The sequence below is a fragment of the Lepisosteus platostomus genome, chromosome 15 (genome assembly GCF_059453375.1).
Source record: "Lepisosteus platostomus isolate fLepPlt1 chromosome 15, fLepPlt1.hap1, whole genome shotgun sequence".
NCBI classification, from domain to species: Eukaryota; Metazoa; Chordata; class Actinopteri; order Semionotiformes; family Lepisosteidae; genus Lepisosteus; species Lepisosteus platostomus.
Genome location: NC_142625.1, coordinates 1,030,430 through 1,054,423, shown reverse-complemented (window position 1 = coordinate 1,054,423; position 23,994 = coordinate 1,030,430). Strand labels below are relative to the sequence as shown.

At 53.8% G+C, this 23,994-nt stretch overlaps 3 non-coding genes and 1 pseudogene across 3 annotated transcripts; all 4 read right to left on the bottom strand.

The window, feature by feature from the left end:
• Nucleotides 1–4,327: 4,327 nt before the first annotated feature.
• LOC148647507 (U2 spliceosomal RNA) lies at nt 4,328–4,517 on the bottom strand. Its single transcript, XR_015927079.1, has one exon. It is a non-coding gene; the product is annotated as a U2 spliceosomal RNA (small nuclear RNA).
• A 6,136-nt stretch (nt 4,518–10,653) lies between these two features.
• LOC148647506 (U2 spliceosomal RNA) lies at nt 10,654–10,846 on the bottom strand. The gene has a single exon (XR_015927011.1). It is a non-coding gene; the product is annotated as a U2 spliceosomal RNA (small nuclear RNA).
• Nucleotides 10,847–16,986: 6,140 nt separating this feature from the next.
• On the bottom strand, nt 16,987–17,184 carry LOC148647505 (U2 spliceosomal RNA). Its single transcript, XR_015926973.1, has one exon. It is a non-coding gene; the product is annotated as a U2 spliceosomal RNA (small nuclear RNA).
• A 6,204-nt stretch (nt 17,185–23,388) lies between these two features.
• Nucleotides 23,389–23,591, bottom strand: LOC148647504 (U2 spliceosomal RNA; annotated as a pseudogene).
• Nucleotides 23,592–23,994: the final 403 nt, after the last annotated feature.

Here is a 23,994-nt window from a genome sequence, read left to right as displayed (position 1 = left end):
CACTGCACAAGTCTGATCTTCACTTACCAAGTGCGGCATGATGTCTCTTAGCCTCCTCACCAAGACTCTTGCGAGGATCTTATAGTCCGTGCATAACAATTGGATAGGCCTCCAGTTGTCCAGCTCAGACTTTTCCCCCTTCTTCTTATATATCAGGGCCAAGATCCCGGTCTTCATGGAAGGTCCCAACTCCCCGATCTCTAAGATTTCGGTAAAAACCTGTAGTAGAAAGGGCTCCACCTGTTCCCAAAAAACATCATAAAAATCGGTAGGCAAGCCATCCACACCGGGAGCAGTACCTTTACGCAGGCCTCTCATGGCCTCTCTTATTTCCCCAGCTGTTATGGGGGCCGTCAAACCAGCATCATCCTGGATCTTGTTTTGCACTCTGGCCATCAACCTGCTCCGCACTTCTCCATCCACCTGTTTTTCTGCAAAAAGAGCTCCGTAATAGTTCATAGCACATTCCAACATCTCGTCAGTGCTTTCCGCCACATCCCCGTTTCCACTCACCAGCTTCTCCATCCAGGTTTCCTCCTGCTGTGTTCTCACTGAGCTAAAAAACTGAGATGAGCATTGTTCTTCCCCCTCCAGCTGGGTACCTCTAAGCCGAAACAGATACTCCTTGGCTCTTCGCAGCCATTTTGCCCGGAGCAAAGCTTTCACCCTAGTGACGGCTTCCACATTAAAATCCCGCCCTTGGTTAGCTTCAGTGTAAAGCCTCTCTAGCTCCCTTTGGAGGCCAGTCAGTTCTTCCCTCTCACTCTGTCGGCGCGCTGCACAGTAGGTCTTAGTGATCTTGGCAATTATTCGCTTACAAGTCTCCCACCACTCTGTTGCCGTCGCAAACCTTTGCCGCATCTCCGCAAAGTGTTTGAGCAGGCGAATAACACTGGCCTGATACTCCTTATCCTCTAGCACCATTCGGTTTAGCCTCCAATATCTCGTCTGAAAGCCCGCTTTCCCAGCATTAAAAGTCACAAACAAACAGGCGTGGTCTGAAAACCATAAGGGTACTACTGCCTTTTCCCTTATGTCCAAACCTAGATTATGAAAAATATAATCCAAACGTCTTCGTATTCCACGGCTGTTGTCCCAAGTGTAATGGTTTAGGTCTTTAAACCCGTCTTTTAGCTTAAACCCATTTATAATCTTCCCTAGTGCAGCATTCCCTTCCCCTTGTGTGTCCGTCAGATCAGTGTTAAAATCCCCAACTAACAACACGCCTCTATTTGTAAAAAGCGCGGGTTCCAAGTCTTTCAGAAAATCACTTTGCATCCTCCTGTCTGCAGGCGCATACACTCCAATCACTCTTAAAGGCACATCCCTCCACCGCCCATCTACTACCAGCAATCTGCCAGGAACTATTGATCTAACATCCTGTGGCATGAAATCTCTAGTACCACAAAGTATACCTATTCCGGAGGAATGGACTCCTCCTATGCTCCACCAAGATCTTCCGCCACTCCACTCCTTCCGGAATTGATCTGCGTCCTTGTGTCCAGCTAAATGTACTTCCTGCAATACACAAATATCAAACCGCCGCGCCTTTACCTCATCGAAGACAGCTGTCCTTTTTTCTTTATTTTTCAGTCCTCTCACATTGATAGTTGCAACAGTGAGGGTCATGGCATGTCGCTAGAGCTCTCACTGTCCATCCCGTCCTCTGAGAGCCCTGTCGAGGGGCTGATCGTCCCAATAAGACTGGCCGCCCTCTCCGGTTCCACATACCCCCTCTCGTTGAAATCTCCTACCTCCATCTCCACATCCATTCCTTCTGCCCGGCCCGGTGTGTCGGGTAGGCATGAGGCACATGGACTCTCGTCCCCCTGCAGACCAGCCATTACGGAGAACGGGTTGCAAGACCCAGTCGCCCGCACCGGCTGCCCCGGCGGCAAAGACCCCTCCATGTCCTCCGATCCTCCCGGATCTTCCTGGCGATGCTCCAGGACCTCCTGGCCGCCTTCTCCTTCTCCTTGACTCCGCTCGCCTCCTTCTGCCACCCCAGCACCTGCTTTAATTTTGGCCTTCTTACCTTCGGACGAAACTTGTTCGTCATTGTCCCCTCGGTGCCTCTTAGGGTTCACCTTTCCACCTGTGCTCTCCTCCTCTCGCCCGCTTTCCGGCTCCGTTTCTTGCACTGTTTCCTGCGCCATTTCCTGCGCCGTTTCCTGCACCACTTCCCGCTCCACTCCCTGCGCTGCCTCCTGCGCCGCCTCCTGCGCTGTTTCCTGCGCTGTTTCCGTAGGACTCTGGACTGTCTCCTCCGGCTGCTCTGCTGGACGAACACCTGCTGATCCCGCCCCACCACTGCTCTCTCGGGGCCCCCGGCCTTCCTCCGCAACCTTTACCTTCCCTCCTCCAGCAGGCAAATTCTTCCCACGTCTCCTCCTCCTCTCCTTGGAACGTACGCGCTGCCCGCTCCACTCCTCCTCCTCCTCCTCCTCGTCCTCCGCCTCGATGGCACTCTCCAGAAGTCCCTTTTTCGCTGCAACATAGCTCAGATCTCTCCAAAGACAACTCCTATACCCGTGGGTATCAGCCCCACACAAAGAACACAATTTGATACGACAGTTCTTTTTCATGTGTCCCCTTTCATGGCATCTTGTGCACTCTGTTGCTTTACAGTCCTTTTCAAAATGTCCAATTTCATAACAGCGGCGACAAAAAGGGGGCTGATCACGGTAGAAAAGGTACCCACGACTCGAACCCAACGAAAACAGGGCTGGGGGGTGTGAAAACCCTCCTATATAATTCGGATTGGCCCTCAGCGTAACATTATACTGCCACCTCCCGGTCCAATAACCAAACCTGCCGTTAATTTTCTTTGGTTTCCCCGCAGATTCGGTATGTGCTTCTAAAAAAGCCGTGACATCATCCTCCTCCACAAACGGATCATACATGTGCACAATAATTGACCTGGTGTCATCTGTAGCCAATCCCAAACACTTAAAATCTCTCAGCCATTGCCTCTCCGCCTTTTCCACACACAACTCCGATACCTTCTTGTATGTTGCTTCATCCCGCAAAGACATGTCGAAATATCTTCCTGGTCGGTTCTGCTGTATACACTTAGCATCATAAGTTCCTACCTGTAGGGTCTTCATCACAACCTTCTCCACAAATTCCTCTCTTCCCGGCATCTCTCTCTCCAGGTTCCACTCAAACCGAATCGTCCACTTCACACTCGGCCCATTCCCCTGCTTTTCAGCAGGATCCATAGCCCAGGCCATCGCAAGGATGACCAGGGCCCGACGCTCCTCCGCTCCTTCCTCGGCTCTCTCTCTCTGCCAACAAAAAAGGATCCGGGATCTCCTCCTGTCTGTCCGCACTTCAGTCCTCCAGGTAAGTTTGGCCGCACCGCTCCGCTCCGCTCTCCAGCCGCTCCTCCGCCGCCCTTCTCGTCCCCCAGCCCAGTCGTCAAGCCGCGGTCAGGCCACGTACTTTTCAGATCTGAGCCAAAAGGCCGAGAAGCGATGCCCACAAAGGCGCGGACCGACGCGCGGGCGTTCCGCTGGCGCACAGTGGCGCAGGCCGACTCCTCTGGAGCCCGGGACCCGCGCAGCTGCCGGCCTCCCTGCAGCCAGAGGCCTGCCGCGGGACTCTGCTCCCCCTCTCTCTTGCCTGCCCGCCTGCCTTCCTGCCAGTCCCGGGCGGGGGCCCTGCTCTTTGATCTTCTGTCAACGGCCCGACAACGACCGCAGCCGCAGGGGGCGCCAGCCGCCCGGCCTCCTTAGCTTAGGCCCCTCCCACCGGCAGCAGCTGCGCCCAACCGGCTGCAAGCCAAAGCCGAGCGCCAGCACCTGCGGGCAGAGGCAAGGGGCAGCTCTCTCTCGGGAGGGAGGGAGGGACGGGGACGCGCGCGCACACACACACGCCTGCCTGCCGAAAAAAAAGAAAGAAAAGGTGGATATACTAAGTTTTTGGGAGGGAAAACGCCCAGCTGTCGAAAGGGGCCCGCCTGCAGGGACGGGGACGGACACACACGCAAGCAAGCAAGCAAGCAAGCAAGCAAGCAAGCAAGCAAGCAAGCAAGCAAGCAAGCCACGCCTGCCTCCCTGGGAAAAGGCTGAAAAACCTAAGTTTTTTGGAGGGAAAACGCACGGGAGCCGAAAAGGGGGCCGGCCTGCTTGCCCAGAGAGTCGAGACGCGGGAAAGCGCACAGAGGGAGCACGGGAACCGAGAGGGCGAGAGAGAGAGACAGAACACAGAGACACACAGATGGGGGACGAGGGACGAGACCCGAGAAGAAGGAGCTCCAGTCCACTTCGCTCGCTCGCTCGCTCGCTCGCTAGCTACCTACGTCTGTCTTTTCACCGCTGAGAGAAGGTGGTGCACCGCTCCCGGAGGCGCTGCAATACCGGGCCGATGCGTGGAGAGGACGGAGCAAGCTCCTGATCCAGCTCCCTGTTCCAAAAATCCGTTTAATATGTGGTCCCCCGATGGGGGACGTATCAGATATTAAACTGATAAGAACAGATTTTTTTTTTTTTTTTTTTTTTTTATTATAAAGATACAAAAACCACAAACAACAATCAGCAACAACCCCGAAACCATGTCATACTAATGAAAATAACCCCTTCCACCTCTCTTTCGCCGCAGCGAATCCCCACCGCAAAATATCCCATTTCACCCGACAGATTATATCGTGCTTTGCTTTGTATACCACAGCAGATGGCGCTCCACTCACTCCGTGCTCTGTAAGGTCCTTGCGTGAAGCCCAAAGATGATATTTGACCAGACTGATTAACAGACATAACAAAAAACTTTGTCCCCATCGGCGCGGTTTCGAAATCCCCCGCAGTATCACATGACTTGTTACATTAAAATCCGGTTTAACCTTTCTCAGAACCCCCCCACACAGATCCCAGACCCGTCGTGCAAAATCACAATCCCACAACACATGTTGAATTGTTTCTGTCTCACTACAATCAGAACGTGGACATTTGTCCTGTCTAGAGAGGCTGTGGCGGTGTAGCGTCTCCCTGACCGGGAGCCTCTTCCACAGGATGAACCAATTCAGATCTTTCAGTTTATTTTCTAATCCTACTGGCTGATTCTGCCTCCACACTTCCTCTGTAATACCCACCACTGCTGAATCCTCTCTAGTTGTTGCGAGTTGGTACAGTGCTTTGTGATTTACAGACACAACCCCTTCTTTAGCACCTGGGTACTTCTTCAACCACTGCACTGCATGTTTGTAGTGCCATGGTAATTTCTCTGCTTTCGGTGTCGTGTTAGTCCAGACCACCAAGTGCTTCACAGCAGACGAAAACCACAAACGAGTGAAATAAACACACAGGTGGTCCGGACTTTCATGTAAAATCTTGCACAAACCGGCGACAAACAAGGCGTCCAATTTTACCGGCAAGTCAGGCACCGCTCTGCCTCCCTCTTCCACCGGCCTGCACATGTCCACCCGCTTGATGTATTCATACCCTCCGCCCCAGATGAAACGGAAGATAGCCCTCACCAGGTCTTTGCGAAACCTGGGAGGTAGCGGGAACACCCAGGCCAGGTGAAGGAGCAACGGCAGTACATCCACTTTCACCACCAGCACTTTCCCTACGTACGTCAAGGGTCTGCTCTGCCACAACCCCCGTTTTTGCTTTACTTTAGAAAGCTTGTTTTCCCAGTTAGCTATGGCAGAGCCACTGGACAGGAAACTGATGCCCAAGATCTTAATGGGACCTGATTCCAGCGTGAGGCCTCCGACCACATCTTGTCTGTCTTTCCATTTACCAAAATATTTAACCGCGCACTTACTTTTGTTGAGCAGTGCTCCTGTGGCTGCCGTCATCTTATCCACAATCTGCAGAACTTGGAGAAGACTCCTGTCTGAGGTAAGAAGCAGCGTTACGTCATCTGCATAAGCCGCAATTTTTGCCTGTAGCCCACCACTACCGGGAACTACCACACCTTCCACCCAGGGGTCGCTTCGGATCTGTTGCAGGAAGGGCTCCAAGTATAATACATAAAGTAAAGGGGACAGGGGGCACCCCTGCCTCACACCACAACTCACCACAAAACCTGTCCCCAACCTTCCATTAACACTGACCTTGCTGACAACCTTGTTGTATAGTATCTTAACCCATCGAATAAAACTCTCGCTGATTCCTAATCTTTTAAGAACCTCCCACAGGAAGGGGTGATGGACCCTGTCGAAAGCTTTACTTTGGTCCAAATTAACTAGCATAAGCTCGAGGCCCCTCTCCTCTACCCATTCGATGGCATCTCGTACAAGCTGAAGATTCCAAAACAGCTTCCTACCTTCGACGCTACACGTCTGTTCTCTACAGACTAAATTGGGCATCACCTTCCTCAGCCGCCTGCTTAGCACCCTAGCCAAGATCTTATAATCAGTGCAGAGCAGTTGGATCGGCCTCCAGTTTTCCAAATCTTCCTTAGGGCCTTTTTTGTAAACCAGAGTTAAGATTCCCTTTTTCATAGTCCCTGCAAGTTCTCCTGCCATCAGGATCTCCTTAAAAACCTCCAGAAGCATAGGCTGCAAGGTAGCCCAAAACACTGAATAAAAATCAATAGGCATACCATCTATACCCGGAGCTGTGCCCTTCCGCAACCCCGACATTGCTTCCTTTAGCTCCTCACCTGACACGTCGCCATCTAAATCATCGGTGCTCACGATCTTCTTACCTATCCCTGACAGTAGTTCTTCCCACACGCCAGTGTTCACCGATTTTTCCACAAACAGCTCTTGATAAAAATTCGACGCACAACTCACCATACCCGATGGGTCAAAAGTAACAGTCCCATCTTTCTGTTTTAAACCTTCGATCAATGTCCTTGCTTGCCTAGCTCGCACCGAACTAAAGAAAAGAGCCGAGCACTTCTCGTTATTTTCTATTAGGTTACCCTTAATCCTAAAAAGAAAATCCCTAGCTCTTGTTGTCCACCATTCTTTCATTTTATGTCTAAGCTCTGCTGCCTTCTGTGCATCAAATGCCTTACCTTGATTAAATGCTTCATACAGATTCTGCAGTTCACATTGCAGCTGGTCTATTTCTTTCTTTTCCTGCTTTTTCCTGACACGGCAAAATCTAATAGATGCCCTACGCACTGCCCTCTTACACGCCTCCCACCAGTTTACTGCAGATGTAAATTTCCATCTACTGTTCTCGAAAGTCTCCAATACCGTCGTTATCTGACTTCGATACTCGACCTCCGACAATACCTTGATGTTTAATCTCCAGAAGCCTGATCTAGGCCCGGAGTTGTCAGAGGTCATGTAGACAGACAGCAGCATGTGATCAGAAAACCACACTGGAGTTACCTGTCCAGCCCGTGATGACCCTCGCATGGTGGTGAAGATATAATCCAGTCTTCTAAAACTGTCCCTGCCGTTGCTCCAGGTGTAGTTTTTAGAGGTCGGGCCAGGAATGCCAAAGCCATCCTGCAACTTAAAGTTTGCTACCAGCTCCCTCAAGACACGTGCCCCTGCTCTGTTTGTGTCGCCGATATCTATATTAAAATCTCCGCCCATAATCACCGTTCTATTTGTGTAAAGGAGTGGCTCGATTGACTTAACAAAATCCGCCTGTAGGCGTCTTTCCGCCGGCCCATATACCGCAATCAGGCGTACCTTTAAGCCATCCCACACCCCATCAACAACCAATAACCGCCCCGGAACAACCGAAAGGACATCATTACACACAAAATTCGACAAACCACACAAAATCCCCACCCCTGAAGAGTGCACGCCCCCGATACTCCACCAAGACTGTCCTATTTGCCACTCTTTCTTAAAAGCTCTCATGTCCCCCTGCGATCCTAAATGGACCTCCTGGAGAAAACAAAAGCCGAACCGGCGCCTTCCGAGATCATCGAAGACGCCCGCCCGCTTCACAGGGTTCCTCAATCCCCTGACGTTGACCGTACAAATTAAGCAATTCATGGCGGGTCGTGGAGAGCTTGTACTTCCACCTCACCTGCCCGGCTAACCACTGAATTCCCTGACTCCGCAGATGTCGATTCACTCTCCTCCTCCCCTGAGTGCTGCGAGCTCTCCTCTCCCGAGGAAGACATCTCACACTCTGGATCCTCGGATTCCTGTGAGTGACCGGATTTCTCTATCTCCGCCTTGCCTCCTAGTTCAGCTTCGCTCCCCTCGCTACTTACGATTGGGTCACCTTGCCCAGGCGGGATGGGTTCTTCGCTGACCACCACCTCCTCCATTTCTGCAGGGGTGGCCACAGCAGCAATAGGACTTTCACCCCTTTCCGCCTCTAGGCTCTCCTCTGGGCCCTTCTTTTGCACTCTAACTCTTCCTGAGGCCTTCTTACATGGTCTCCTAACCGCCCCCCCCTCACCACCCTCTCTTCCTACTGCTAATTCAGTGGTTTTGTCTGATCTTAAAACCATCTCCTCACTACCCTTCTCCTCTACGCCATCAGAGTCACTGCCTGGAGTCTCTATAGGCAGTGCCTGAAACCGATTTTGAGTGCTAATTCGGGCCCGGCGCAAATCAGGACCCTTTGACCTTCTCTCTCCCTTCCTTTTAGCAGACCTGCTCAAGACTGGAGACCAGCTAGGAGACTCTGGCCTCTCCTCAGGGACCATATCTGCCCAAGATCTGGATTTTACAGGCTCCGAAACCTCTCCACCCGCCTTCTCAACATTTTGCCCCCGACCTCCCTTGCCTCCCTCCTCAGGTTTCCCCTTAGACCCCCGAAAAATTACAGGTCCGCCCGATGGCCCCGGTAAGTCCAGCTTCGGGTCCTCAGCGGGAACCTTCACAATGTCCGCAAAACTTTTCCGTTTCCTTGGACAAAAACGATACATATGTCCAGCAGACCCACACAAATCGCAGGTCATTACTTGTGCACAGTTTTTAGCCTCGTGCCCTGCCATACCACACCTCCTGCAGAGTCCCCCCGGACAGTTCGCTGCAATATGTCCCAACTGCAAACACTTTTTACAGGTCAGTGGCTGGCCAGGGTAGAACAGGTAACCCCTGTTTGAACCAATTCTAAAGAAAGCGGGAGGGTGTAAGACTCCCTCGTCCCCCGATGGCTTCGGCCTGAGCCTGACCATATACCTCCTCCTCCCGGTCCAGACTCCCACCCGATCTATCTCTTTAACTCCTGCCCCCTGAATGTCTACGAATCTTGATAAGAACATCGCAACGTCTCTCTCTGGTAGCAGTGTATTAAACACATGTACAGTGAGAGTCCGCAGTTCCCTTGCAAAGAGCGGTTCTATCAGAAAACTCTTCAGTGGAACATAGTCTTTGCCGAATTGGGCCTTACGCCACACGGCCTCACACAGTTTATCCGACTCCATGGTTAAATCAAAAATTCCTTTATTCACAAAGTCCTGCAAACTGGTAATGTCCTTCACCTGAACTCCCAGAGCACGAAACAATACATCCTGTTCGAACTTGTCCCTGTTCTTCCAATCCTCCTTTTCTTCCGCAGTCTTCACCACGAATCGCACTGTGCGCCGCATCTGCCCCTCTCGGGACAGAGGGTGCCCAGCCGCCGAGCCACGGGTCCACTCACCCGCCGCCGCCGTCGCCGCTGCCGCCGCCATCCGGAAGCCCCACTTCGCCCTCTGGGCTCAACCCAGAGCGACTACCCGTGGTAGCTTGTGGACCCTCGGCCTCCTTCCTCCTCCGGTAAGGTTCCCCTCCGTCTCCCGGCTGGCTCTCCTTCTCCTTCCTCGCCGTCACCGCCGTCACCGCCGTCGTCTTCTTCCCCGCCGTCGTCTTCTCTTCCCCTGACTTAGTCCTCTAGCCGCGGACATGCCACGTGCTATCAGATCTAAGCCAAAAGGCCGAGAAGCGATGCCCACAAAGGCGCGGACCGACGCGCGGGCGTTCCGCTGGCGCACAGTGGCGCAGGCCGACTCCTCTGGAGCCCGGGACCCGCGCAGCTGCCGGCCTCCCTGCAGCCAGAGGCCTGCCGCGGGACTCTGCTCCCCCTCTCTCTTGCCTGCCCGCCTGCCTTCCTGCCAGTCCCGGGCGGGGGCCCTGCTCTTTGATCTTCTGTCAACGGCCCGACAACGACCGCAGCCGCAGGGGGCGCCAGCCGCCCGGCCTCCTTAGCTTAGGCCCCTCCCACCGGCAGCAGCTGCGCCCAACCGGCTGCAAGCCAAAGCCGAGCGCCAGCACCTGCGGGCAGAGGCAAGGGGCAGCTCTCTCTCGGGAGGGAGGGAGGGACGGGGACGCGCGCGCACACACACACGCCTGCCTGCCGAAAAAAAAGAAAGAAAAGGTGGATATACTAAGTTTTTGGGAGGGAAAACGCCCAGCTGTCGAAAGGGGCCCGCCTGCAGGGACGGGGACGGACACACACGCAAGCAAGCAAGCAAGCAAGCAAGCAAGCAAGCAAGCAAGCAAGCAAGCAAGCAAGCCACGCCTGCCTCCCTGGGAAAAGGCTGAAAAACCTAAGTTTTTTGGAGGGAAAACGCACGGGAGCCGAAAAGGGGGCCGGCCTGCTTGCCCAGAGAGTCGAGACGCGGGAAAGCGCACAGAGGGAGCACGGGAACCGAGAGGGCGAGAGAGAGAGACAGAACACAGAGACACACAGATGGGGGACGAGGGACGAGACCCGAGAAGAAGGAGCTCCAGTCCACTTCGCTCGCTCGCTCGCTCGCTCGCTAGCTACCTACGTCTGTCTTTTCACCGCTGAGAGAAGGTGGTGCACCGCTCCCGGAGGCGCTGCAATACCGGGCCGATGCGTGGAGAGGACGGAGCAAGCTCCTGATCCAGCTCCCTGTTCCAAAAATCCGTTTAATATGTGGTCCCCCGATGGGGGACGTATCAGATATTAAACTGATAAGAACAGATTTTTTTTTTTTTTTTTTTTTTTTTGAGTTAAAAAACAGTCACACCACACCCACAACTACCCAGTCACTACCACCTTACACAAACATTCCTCTAATGTCCCGTGCACAGTTCCTTCCAACGCTCTTTTGCTGCGTCAAATCCCCATTTCAAAATGTCCCATCTCACTCTCCTCGCTATTTCCTCTTCTATTCTCCTCAGAATCCCCGAAGCTGACTTTTCCACTCCATGCTTTATCAGATCTGTTCGCGCATCCCACAAAAAGGCCTTGGCTAGACTGATGAGAAGCCATAGGAGAAATTTCCGGTTCCATGCTCGCACTCCCGGTAGTCCCTTCATGATGGCTGTTCTCGTTACAGGGGAATCGGGGCTTACCTGGGTGAATAGGGTCCTGCACGAGCTCCAGACTCTCTGGGCGAAACCACACTCCCAAAAAACGTGACTCACTGTCTCCTCCCTCGCACAGCCGTGTCGCGGGCACAGGCTCTGATGCGATAGCCCGTGCGCATGCATCACTGCCCTGACTGTCATACGACCCCATACGCCGAGCCAATTCAAGTCTTTAAGTTTATTGTCCAGCCCTTTTGGCTGGACCTGTTGCCAGATGGTACTGGACACACCCGGGATCGCTGGTTTTTCTGCTGTCATCACGATCTTGTAGCTCAACCTGTGGTTCAGGGAGCACAGTCCCTCCTTCACCTCCGGATGTGCCCGCAGCCACCGTACCGCGTGGCGGTAGTGCAATGGCAACCGCTCGGCTTTAGGGGTCGTGTTGGACCAGACAGTCAGGTGTCGCATGCTTGCCGTGAGCCAAAGGCTCACAAACCGACTGCACAGATGGGGTGGGTTCTCGTGCAGGACCGTACATAGGCTCGCCACAAAGGCACAGTCCAGCTTCGCCGGGAAATCAAGGATCGCTCGTCCCCCTTCGGCCAGGGGCCTGCACATGTCAGACCTCTTGATCCTCTCATATGTGTGTCCCCAGACGAAGCTGAAAATAGCCCTTACCAGCTCTTTCCTCCGCCTGATAGGTAGGGGGTACACTACCGCCAGGTGGAGTAGCAGAGGCAGGATCTCCGACTTCAGCACCAGCGCTTTCCCAATCCAGGTTAGTGATCTTGATTGCCATAGGCCTAGCTTCTGGTTGGTCTTCCGGAACCTGGCCTCCCAGTTGAGGCTCACGGGGTCCTCGGTGTGGAAACTGACCCCCAAGATCTTCACCGGTCCATCCGTCAACGTCAACCCACCAAAGTCCCTCGGAGCGCTCGGCCAGGTCCCAAATACCTTCACTAGGCTTTTGGCCCTGTTCAGTCGAGCGCCGGTGCCCTTGGAGAAATCCTCCACGATGCTGAGAGCTCTCCCCAAGCCCCTCTCAGAGCTCAGGAAGAGCGTGACGTCGTCAGCATACGCGGCGATCTTCGCTACCTGCCCACTTCCACCTGGCACTGGGATCCCGTCCACCTCCGGATCTCTCCTCAGCCGGTCTAGGAGGAGCTCTATAAAGATGACATATAACAGAGGCGAAAGGGGGCAGCCCTGTCGCACACCACACCGCACTGGAATACGCTCACCTAGGGCTCCGTTGACACATACCCGGGATGTCACTCCGTTGTAAAGGGTCTGAATCCAGCCAACAAACTGGTCCGGCAGACCCTTCCTCTTCAGGAGTGCCCACAGAATTCCGTGATGAACCCGGTCAAAGGCCTTGGTCTGGTCCAGGCTCACCAACAAGAGTGGCAGGCCTCTATCTTCCACCCAAGCAATGACGTCACGGATCAGCTGCAGGGTCCAGCTGATCTTACGGCCTGCCACACCACACGTCTGGTCAGCCTTCACCAAGGCCGGCATCACTGCTCTCAGGCGGCCGCCCAGCACCCTGGCCAAGAGCTTATAATCCGTGCACAGGAGCTGAATCGGCCGCCAGTTACCCAGGTCTATCTTGTCTCCTCCCTTGTGGATGAGGGAGATGATGCCGATCTTCATAGTAGGCCCGAGTCCATCACGGTCCAACACCTCGTTGAACACCTGCACCAGGAACGTTTCCAGATGGTCCCAGAAGACGAGGTAGAATTCTGTCGGCAGACCGTCGATGCCAGGGACAGTGCCCTTCCTCATACCCAGCAAGGCAGATCTAATCTCTGCCCCTGACACTACCCCGCACAAAGCAGCGGGATCGTCTACCGTCTTCTCCACCCCACCTAGGATCCCATTCCTGATGCTGGGGTCGGTCTCCTTTCCGTCAAACAAGGCATTATAATACTCTGTGGCGCACTCCAACATCCCGGGTATGTCAGTGACTACAGACCCGTCTGCCCTCCGGACGCCTTCAAAGAAGCTGCGCTCTTGCTGCCTCCTCACGGCGCCGAAGAACTGGGCTGAGCACGTTTCATCACTTTCCCTCCAGACTCCCCGCAATCTGAAAAGGAACTCCCTGGCCCACTGCAGCCACTTACCCCTAAGCAGGCTCCTGATCTGAGTGACCCGCTCACCGTTGAAGGCGCCCCCCTGGTTCAGTTGTGCGTATAGTGCTTCCAGCTCTTCCTGAAGTTTAGTGCACTGGTGTTCGTCTAAGCTTCGGCGGATCTTACAGTACCTCTTCGTCACGACCGAGATGGTACGCTTGCACGACTCCCACCAGAACACTGCCGATCTGAAGGCCTTCCTCCTCTCCTCGTAGTCACTGAGCACTGTAATGATCTTCCTCCGATATCTCGCCTCCTGCAGAACTTGCCTGTTCAGCTTCCAATAGCCTGCCTGGAAGCGGGGGTCCTCGACACCGAAGGAGACCATTAGCACATGATGATCTGAAAACCAGGAGGGTGTCACTTGCCTGCTTAGGGTTGCCCAGTTTGCTGTGGTGAAAACGTAATCCAGGCGTCTAAAGGTTCCCCTTCCGTTATCCCACGTGTGGTGTGCGACGTCGTGAAACCCATCCCTCAGACCAAAACTCGTGATCAGAGACTGAAGTAAGTGGACGCCCTCGCCATGTGCGTCCCCCAGGTCGATGTTAAAGTCTCCGCCAATGATCAGCTCCCTGTTCGTGTACAACAGGGGCTCCAGATCTCTCAGGAAGGCACCCTGCTGCCGTCTGTCTGCCGGGGCATACACTGCAAGCAGTCTGGTCTTAGCTCCTCTCCGGGTCCCGTCAACCACCAACAGACGTCCGGGGACCACTGAGCTGACCACCTGAGCGGAGAAACCTGGGGAACCACACACGATGCCCACGCCGGAGGAGTTTACCCCCCCAACGCTCCACCACGAGGGCCCCTGCGTCCACTCCTTCTGGAAGAGCTTCACGTCCTCTTGGTCCTTAAGATGGGCCTCCTGCACGAAACAAATATCAAACCGCCTTTGGGACAGGTCTCGGAAGACCCCAACCCTCTTTACCTGGTTCCGCAGTCCCCTCACATTAGCCGTGGCTACTGTGAAGGTCATTACGGCTCTAGGTTGCTGTCACTCTCCATTTCCCCGTCAGGGCTAGAGCTAGACAGGTGCTCTACCCCTGTTGTACTTCCCAAGCTTTCGCTGTCTGAATCACCCATAAGGGTGATCCCTGGGACCGGGCTCACGCCTGGCCCCACGCAAAAGCTCGGGTCGGGGTCGGGGTCGGGTCTCAGACTCGGATCATAAGCAGGCCCAGGGTCTAAATCGGGCCCGGGGTCGGGGTCAAGGCCGGTGTCAAGGACAAGGCCGGGCGTACTGGGCTGGCAGATCGTCATCGGGCTCCCCTCATCCTCAGCCGTTTGTAGGGCCGGGAGTGAGCCCCAAGCCACTCTCCCGGCTCCCTGCCCCGGGGGGAGAGTACCTGCGCTGCTCTCTGGCTCCTGGTCACTCTGGACTGGCTCCGGCTCAGCTTCCTCTTCCATCTCCTCCTGGTCCTCCACAAACTCCTGGTCCACCACCACCTCCGGGCGGCGACCCCCGGACCTCTTCTTCTTCTTGTCCTCCGACTCTGTCTGTCCCTTACCAGCCTGCGCCCGTTTCCTCGACCGAACCGTCGCCACAGGCGCCCGACATGTTGTCCCCTCCTCATCTGCCGGCTCCGGTGCTGCAGATGTCCCAGCTTCCGCCGAAACAGGTCCTTCCTTTACGACGTCTGCCCAGGTCCCTGTACCATGCTCAATGTCCCGCGATGGTCCTTCCTGTGGCTCTTCCTCACCCTCCTGCCGTCGCGCCTTCCCTTTCCCCTTCCGTCTCGGCCTCCCTACCGTCTGCCACTCGTTCTCCTCCACCCCTTTTCCAGGGACTCCTTTGGCTTTGGCCTGGCCGTCCTCTCCACCGTCTCCTGCTTCACCGTCCTCTGCTCCGCTCTCCCCTGCTGCCAGGCCCACACCCTCATAGAAATCCTTGTTAAAATCGGCGTTCCTACGACGGCAGTCCCGGTACAGATGTCCAGTGGCGCCACACAGCGAACATTCTTTAATTGGGCAATATCGCGTTTCATGACCCCGTTTGTTGCACTTCCTGCACTCAGTCACCTTACAATCCGCCTCCCGGTGTCCATACTCCCGACACTTGCGACAGAAGACCGGCTGGTTCCCGTAGTACAAGTACCCCCTACCTGTTCCAATTGCGAAGGTGGCAGGCGGGTGGGCGAGTCCTCCCGGGGACCTGGGATCCTTCCGCAGCTCAACGCGATATTGCCTCTTCCCTGTCCAGACCCTACGCCGATCTATAATGAGCCTCGGCGGCTCCTGGACTTCCACATAGCGACGGAGAAAGGTGGTGACATCACAATCCGGCATAAAGGGATCGAACATGTGTAGAATCACCATCCTCTCGTTGTCGCTCTGCAACCCCACACACTTATAATTCTTCAACTTACCATCCCGTTGAGCCGCGATTACCTGCTCCGTAGCATGATGATGTCCCTTCTCCGTCACAAAGGAGAGATCCATAAACCGCAGCACCCGATTCCCCTGTAAACATTTAATTTCCGCGACGTCTAGCTGCAGAATACCGAACAGTACCTCTTCCTCGAAGGCATCCCTTCCCGGCATCTCACCATCCGCCGTCCAAATGAAGCGGATGGTTCTACGGATGTTGGGACCCTCCTCCGCCTTTCTCGCTGCCCCAGGGTCCGCAGCCATCGCAACGCAGCTTTTTCGGCTGCCGAAGCAGCCTACTCACCGCAGCCGGGGTCCAAAAACGTCCAATCCAAATCGCAATCCAATCGTAATCCAAGTGAAATCCAAGGTCCAAATCCAGGCAATCCAAAGGCGCAGTCCTCTCTGGCAGTCTCCTCTCCGGCGTTCTCTTCACGGTCTTCTGGAGTTCCCTCGGCCGCGGTCAAGCCACGTACCAAGATCGCAGCCAAAAGGCCGAGAAGCGATGCCCACAAAGGCGCGGACCGACGCGCGGGCGTTCCGCTGGCGCACAGTGGCGCAGGCCGACTCCTCTGGAGCCCGGGACCCGCGCAGCTGCCGGCCTCCCTGCAGCCAGAGGCCTGCCGCGGGACTCTGCTCCCCCTCTCTCTTGCCTGCCCGCCTGCCTTCCTGCCAGTCCCGGGCGGGGGCCCTGCTCTTTGATCTTCTGTCAACGGCCCGACAACGACCGCAGCCGCAGGGGGCGCCAGCCGCCCGGCCTCCTTAGCTTAGGCCCCTCCCACCGGCAGCAGCTGCGCCCAACCGGCTGCAAGCCAAAGCCGAGCGCCAGCACCTGCGGGCAGAGGCAAGGGGCAGCTCTCTCTCGGGAGGGAGGGAGGGACGGGGACGCGCGCGCACACACACACGCCTGCCTGCCGAAAAAAAAGAAAGAAAAGGTGGATATACTAAGTTTTTGGGAGGGAAAACGCCCAGCTGTCGAAAGGGGCCCGCCTGCAGGGACGGGGACGGACACACACGCAAGCAAGCAAGCAAGCAAGCAAGCAAGCAAGCAAGCAAGCAAGCAAGCAAGCAAGCCACGCCTGCCTCCCTGGGAAAAGGCTGAAAAACCTAAGTTTTTTGGAGGGAAAACGCACGGGAGCCGAAAAGGGGGCCGGCCTGCTTGCCCAGAGAGTCGAGACGCGGGAAAGCGCACAGAGGGAGCACGGGAACCGAGAGGGCGAGAGAGAGAGACAGAACACAGAGACACACAGATGGGGGACGAGGGACGAGACCCGAGAAGAAGGAGCTCCAGTCCACTTCGCTCGCTCGCTCGCTCGCTCGCTAGCTACCTACGTCTGTCTTTTCACCGCTGAGAGAAGGTGGTGCACCGCTCCCGGAGGCGCTGCAATACCGGGCCGATGCGTGGAGAGGACGGAGCAAGCTCCTGATCCAGCTCCCTGTTCCAAAAATCCGTTTAATATGTGGTCCCCCGATGGGGGACGTATCAGATATTAAACTGATAAGAACAGATTTTTTTTTTTTTTTTTTTTTTATTACAAAAATGCAAAAAAACATAAATCTCACATTCCGAGCAGAAACATAAACAAAAATCCTATCTTAGCATTAAACCATACTACATCAGCCCAGTGTCACCTTCATTAGCCTAATCCCACCCCTTATGCAAACATAGCCCGAAAAGCCTTAACATCAAGCCTCCAGTTATAGGCACTCTAAAACACAGAAAATAACCCTTTCCATCGCTCTTTCGCAGCCGAAAAGCCCCATCGAACCACATCCCATTTCAGACGCCGGCGTATATCCGCCCTGATTCTCTCAACCACCGCCCTACTTGTCACAAAAACGTTATGTTTAACCGCCTCCTCCCTGGACGACCAAATGTGATACTTAATTAAACTTATCGTGAACCAAAACAAAAAATTAACGTTCCACCTCTTTATTCGCGGCAACCCCTTCATGATTAAACCAAACGTGAGAACAAAACCCTGGGTGGTCAAAAAACACAAGGGGGCGCACTGACCCCACACCTCCCTTGCAAACCTGCATTCCCACAGGGCGTGCTTAATCGACTCAACCTCCCCGCATCCCTGTCTGGGGCACAAAGGCTGCCGCGACAGACCGTGCTTACACAAAGTCTCCCGAACTGGCAGCCTATTCCAGACACCCAACCAGTTTAAATCCTTCTGACGATTATCTAAACCCTTGGGTTGGACTCGCACCCATATCTCAGTTGTAACGCCCAGTACAGCGGGACTCTCGTCTTTCCTAAAAGTTCTGTACATATGTCTATGGTCCAGAACCATTTTCCCTTCTCTGGTCTCCGGGTGCTTCTTAATCCAGTCCACCGCGTGCTTGTAATGCCACGGCAGTTGTTCTGCCTTTGGCGTTGTGTTGGACCACAGCACTAGATGTCTCAACGTCTGGGACATCCATAACAACACGAAATACTGACCCGGGTGGGACACGGGGGTGTGCAGAGCAATGCCCAGGCGGGCCACAAAGAGACAGTCTAGCTTAAGGGGGATATCCGGAACCCCCCTGCCCCCTTCTTCTATCGCCCTATACATGTCTACTCTTTTGACATATTCATATCTCCCGTTCCAAATGAAATTAAAAACAGCCCTCACCACCTCTTTCCGGAAACGTGCTGGCAGTGGGAAAACCTCTGCCAGGTATAACAACAGGGGCAGTACGTCTACTTTAAGTATTAAAACTTTGCCTACAAGGGACAGAGGCCTTTGCCTCCACAGGCCCAGCTTTTGGTGCATCTTACGGAGGCGCGCTTCCCAATTTATTGTAGCCGAATTTGTCACATGGAAATGAATCCCCAATACCTTAACAGGACCATTCACAACAGGTATCCCACCCAACCCGTCCTTCCGGCCCTTCCATGCCCCAAAATACTTAATGGAGCATTTACTAACGTTTAAGAAACCTCCTGTCCCCACCTTAAAATCCTGAAAAATAGAAAGGACTCTTTGCAGACTCAACTCTGAGCTTAAAAACAAGGATATATCGTCGGCGTAGGCGGCCACTTTAACCACCAAACCACCGCTCCCCGGCACTAATACCCCCTCGATCCTACTGTCATACCGTATTTTTCTCAGCAACGGCTCAATGTATAACACATATAGTAGAGGAGACAGGGGGCAGCCCTGTCTTACCCCACGCTGTACCGTAAAATTAGATCCCAAAAAGCCATTCACGCTCACACAGGACTCCACATCTTTATAAAGAATCTGTAACCAACTAACGAAATTTGCACCACATCCAAACCTCCTCAACACTTCCCACAGAAAGTCATGCTGCACTCTGTCGAAAGCCTTACTTTGATCTAGGTTTACCAACATCAGGGGAAGGCTCCTATCCTCCACCCACTCCACCACATCCCTAATTAACTGTAGATTCCAGAAGACCTTTCGGCCCTCAACCCCACATGTTTGGTCCACCCCCACTATTGCTCCCATCACCTTCTTCAAACGGCACCCTAACACTCTCGCTAAGATCTTGTAATCGCAACAAAGCAATTGAATAGGCCTCCAATTGTCCAGGTCCCTTCTGTCACCCTTTTTATAAATCAGAGTGATGATGCCTCTTCTCATCGTGCTACCCAGACCGCTTCCGGCAAGAATTTCCCCGAAGACTTCCAGCAACGGGGCTTCCAACTGTTCCCAAAAGGTGAGGTAAAACTCGATGGGCAAACCATCGACCCCAGGGGCACTCCCCCTTTTCATGCCGTGCATAGCTTCCCGCAATTCAACCTTCGTCAAATTCGCCTCTAGTTTAGATACCTCCGACACACATTCGACACCGTCCAGCAGGTCGCCCCACCCCTCACGACTTATTACTTCCTCCCCAAATAGCTTCTTATAATAACTAGTGACGCAAGCCTCTATCTCCTTTATGTCCTCTTTAAGGCACCCATCATCGGCTCTAATCTCACTAAAGAGGACCTTCTCCTGTCTAGCTCTTACAGATCCAAAAAACTGTACCGTACACTCCTCGTCTTTCTCGCGAAATGCGCATTTTGCCCTGAAAAGAAAGTCTTTTGCCTTTCTACGCCAAAACTCTCTTAGTTTTGTTTTTAAGCTGGTAGCCTTATCCGCCTGAAAAATGGCTCCGGCATTGTATTCAGTATATAGATTCTCTAATTCCTTCTGCAGAGCGGCAAGCACCTTGCGTTCCTCATGTCGCTTTTTCCTGCAAAAGCCAATCGTAAGCTGTGCCACGGCGCGCTTACACGCCTCCCACCACACAGTTTTCGATGTATAATCTGAAATCTTTTTCTTGAAGCTGTCAATGAAATCTGCTATTAAAAAGCGGTAGGCAGTGTCGTCTAAAACAGACACATTTAACTTCCAGTAACTGGCCTTGTAATTAAACCCTACAGATTCAAAGGACACAGTTAAGACCAGATGGTCTGAGAACCACACTGGTATCGATTGCAGGCCTCGAACTTTAAATTCGGAAGAGGTAAAGATGTAATCCAAGCGACGTCTGTGGCCCCTACTATTTTCCCATGTGAAACCCTGTTTAAAATCAGAAAAACAGTCCTGTAACTTAAACTGCCGTATACACTCCTTTAAATGACATGCACTCCCCCCATGCAAATCAGAAATATCGATATTAAAATCCCCTCCCAATAAAATCTTCCTATTGGTGTATAACCACGGCTCGAGTTCTTTCAAAAAAACAGACTGCATGGCTCTCTCGGCCGGCGCATAAACCCCAACAACCCTCATCCTAACTTTCCCCCAGCATCCATCGACCACTAACAGGCGACCGGGCACCACGGAAGTTACCTCCGTTGCATGAAAACTAGGGTCTCCACACAAAATACCCAACCCTGAAGAATATACCCCACCCACACTCCACCAAGACGGCCCTTTTTTCCACTCTTGGGAAAATCTATGCACGTCGGCGGAACCCTTCAAGTGTGCTTCCTGCACAAAGCATATACTCGGGTTAATATCCGATAAAAACGCAAACACGGCCTGTCTTTTTACGTCATTCCTCAATCCCTGCACATTACTAGAAACAATCTTACAAGCGTTCATTACTGTAAGAGTCAAAAATCCAGTCCAACATCCAGGAACTCCGGCAAACCCGGACTCTCTACCCCACTCCCTTCAGTTGATGAAAAAAACCCTCCAGGGGTCATGGGTAATTCCACGTCGTAAGGGGAGGCCTCACTCCTTGCCGGAACACCACTAAGCTGCAACGTCCCACTCTCATCCGGATCGCTGGGTCCTTCAGGGTCTGCCCGACTTCCTTCCTGGGGTGGTAATCCCTCGTGGTCCTCAAAGGATGGGTCCGGCGGCTCTCCTTCTACCTCTTGTGGAGGATCCGGTTCTGCAGTGTCATCCCTCTCCAATACACCTTCCCGGATCGGAGCCACCTCATCTGGCACCTTTTCTGAATCGGGCTCCACCTCTTCTACATTCGGTGTTTTAGGGTCTTCATACCCAGTGTCTGACAGTAACGGCCCCTCCTCCTCTGATGCTGAGAGGGCCTCCTTAGATTTCTTCCCCTCAATCCCGGAGCTATCCTCTTCCGGTACATTCCTCCCCTTTCTTTTACGCCTTCCCTTTTTTTCTACAGTCGTCCACTCGGACACCGGAGGTCCCTCCTCTTCAGAATCTACAACATCTACACCAAGAGGCTTAAGACCTGAAAAAAGATCTCGGTTCTTGCTGCAACGTCTTTCACCCGGGCTCTGTTGTTTTCGTGCATCCTTCTTCGTGGATGGGCCTTCCCCCAGATCTTGGCCTGTCTCTTTCCGAGACTCCACCCGGTGAGTACTATCTCTCATTCCCGCCTCATCACCCTTGACTATTGATGTCGCTGCAACTGCACCCGCAAAATCCCTTTCCGCCACCACCGACGCAAAACTCTTATCCTTCTTAGGACACACTCTGTAGCCATGACCCTGCTCTCCACACAAGTTGCAGACTAAAGGATTTTTGCAAGATATTGTCGCATGCCCTGCTCTCCCACATCTTCTGCACATCTCAGTCGTACAGTCTACCGAGATATGCCCCAACTGCCCACATCTTCGGCAAGTTCTCGGCTGCCCGGGGTACTGTACATAGCCTCTATTTGACCCGATATTAAAATTAGCCGGGGGGTACATCACGCCACCCACTTCCACCTCACTTGCGCGGAAACGCACCATGTACCGGCGCTTGCATGTCCAATAACCCTCCTCGTCAATAATCTTCTGTCCTGCCCCAAGAATGTCCATGTACCTTTGCAAAAAAGTAACAACGTCCGCTTCAGGTGCGTGGGGGTTAAACATGTGGACTACCAACGAACGCAATTCTCGTGCAAACAAAGGTTCCACGTAGAAATGACACAAAGGCTCCTGGTCCTTCAACAATTGCGTCTTACACCACACTCTAGTGCATTCTTCCCCAGATGTCAGAGTTAAATCAAAAATACATTTCCCTGGAAAATCCTGAATCGCCAAAACATCAGTCTTTTTAACATCCAAAACCTTTTCCACAATCTCCTTTTCAAATCTTCCACGGATCATCCATTCTCCTCTCTCATCTCGATTCTTAAGCACAAAGCGCACCGTGTCCCTCATTTGTCCCTCACGGGACATCGGGCGCACGGCCGCCGCAAAGGAAGGCATCTCACCCCTCGTCGACGCCATCGGGGAGCCCCACCTTCACCCCCTGGGCTAAACCCAGGGCGATTCCAGTGGTGGCTCTGGTCTTCTTCCTGCCTCCGCTCCCACCGATGTCCAACAATCCGACGTCTCAGCAGTACCTCCTTGATGTTGCAAAAATTCTTCTCTCGCAGTCTTCCACCGACTCTTCCTCCGCGCCTTCCACGACCCCAGGCAAGCCTTCAGACCGCGGTCAAGCCACGTATCCTCCGATCTTGGCCAAAAGGCCGAGAAGCGATGCCCACAAAGGCGCGGACCGACGCGCGGGCGTTCCGCTGGCGCACAGTGGCGCAGGCCGACTCCTCTGGAGCCCGGGACCCGCGCAGCTGCCGGCCTCCCTGCAGCCAGAGGCCTGCCGCGGGACTCTGCTCCCCCTCTCTCTTGCCTGCCCGCCTGCCTTCCTGCCAGTCCCGGGCGGGGGCCCTGCTCTTTGATCTTCTGTCAACGGCCCGACAACGACCGCAGCCGCAGGGGGCGCCAGCCGCCCGGCCTCCTTAGCTTAGGCCCCTCCCACCGGCAGCAGCTGCGCCCAACCGGCTGCAAGCCAAAGCCGAGCGCCAGCACCTGCGGGCAGAGGCAAGGGGCAGCTCTCTCTCGGGAGGGAGGGAGGGACGGGGACGCGCGCGCACACACACACGCCTGCCTGCCGAAAAAAAAGAAAGAAAAGGTGGATATACTAAGTTTTTGGGAGGGAAAACGCCCAGCTGTCGAAAGGGGCCCGCCTGCAGGGACGGGGACGGACACACACGCAAGCAAGCAAGCAAGCAAGCAAGCAAGCAAGCAAGCAAGCAAGCAAGCAAGCAAGCCACGCCTGCCTCCCTGGGAAAAGGCTGAAAAACCTAAGTTTTTTGGAGGGAAAACGCACGGGAGCCGAAAAGGGGGCCGGCCTGCTTGCCCAGAGAGTCGAGACGCGGGAAAGCGCACAGAGGGAGCACGGGAACCGAGAGGGCGAGAGAGAGAGACAGAACACAGAGACACACAGATGGGGGACGAGGGACGAGACCCGAGAAGAAGGAGCTCCAGTCCACTTCGCTCGCTCGCTCGCTCGCTCGCTAGCTACCTACGTCTGTCTTTTCACCGCTGAGAGAAGGTGGTGCACCGCTCCCGGAGGCGCTGCAATACCGGGCCGATGCGTGGAGAGGACGGAGCAAGCTCCTGATCCAGCTCCCTGTTCCAAAAATCCGTTTAATATGTGGTCCCCCGATGGGGGACGTATCAGATATTAAACTGATAAGAACAGATTTTTTTTTTTTTTTTTTTTTTTTTTTTATTACAAAAATACAAAATACATCAAACCACAATTCATTAGACAAAAACCCAAAACCTTGAAACCAAACTTCCCAACAAAAACCCCAACCTTCACAAAAACCATTCATTATCATAATCCCACCCCTTATTCAAATGAACTGTTCTCTATTCTCAGATCATCCCACACTCTTCACCACCTAAATGCTTCCATCATAACAAAAATTACCGCCGATCAAAATCTAAACTTATAGTTAATGCTTTATGCAGCTCTCTCGCTGTCTGGGCGCACTCCTTCGCTGTCTTCCCACCTATCCGAAACTTCACTGGAATATCCCCATCCTTTATTAGCTCAATACGACTCTCTGGAAACCGTCGTTCCACTTCACTTATTGTAGCCAAACATTTCTTCCATTTAGCCATCACCACTCTCTGCCATTCAGGGTGGA